Here is a 576-nt window from a genome sequence, read left to right as displayed (position 1 = left end):
ATCTCTGTAGGATGTGCGGAGACAACGCACAGTCTCTCGTATGGTGTTTATTGAAGCGGTGGAGCAGCAGCAGCTGCTGCTGCTGCTGCTGCTGCTGCTGCTGCAGCTGCTGCTGCCGAAGAGGCAACACAGTAATGCAAGCGCAGCAGCTGCAGCAGCAGAAGTGATTTGATGGTGTTGATGGGTGCTATAGCAGCAGCAAGATGTACAGAACACACTGCTGTTGCTGCTGCTGCTGCTGCTGCTGCAGCAGCAGCAGTTCGTCTGCTGCTGCTGCTGCAGCTGCAGCAGCAGCTCGTTTGGTGCTGCTGCTGCAGCTGCAGCAGCAGTTCGGTTGCTGCTGCTGCTGCTGCTGCTGCAGCAGCACTTCGTTTGCTGCTGCTGCTGCTGCAGCTGCAGCAGCAGTTCGCTTGCTGCTGCCGCTGCAGCTGCAGCCGCAGTTCGTTTGCTGCTGCTGCTGCTGCTGCAGCAGCAGTTCGTTTGCTGCTGCTGCAGTAGCTTAGTTTCTGCTGCATCAGCTTCAGCAGCAGCAGCAGCAGGAACACGTCTGCTGCTACTGCTGTAGCTTAGTTCCTA

This window comes from Eimeria mitis, genomic scaffold, assembly GCF_000499745.2.
Source record: "Eimeria mitis Houghton genomic scaffold, Emh_scaff3978, whole genome shotgun sequence".
NCBI classification, from domain to species: domain Eukaryota; phylum Apicomplexa; class Conoidasida; order Eucoccidiorida; family Eimeriidae; genus Eimeria; species Eimeria mitis.
Note: the sequence above shows the minus strand (reverse complement) of the source record.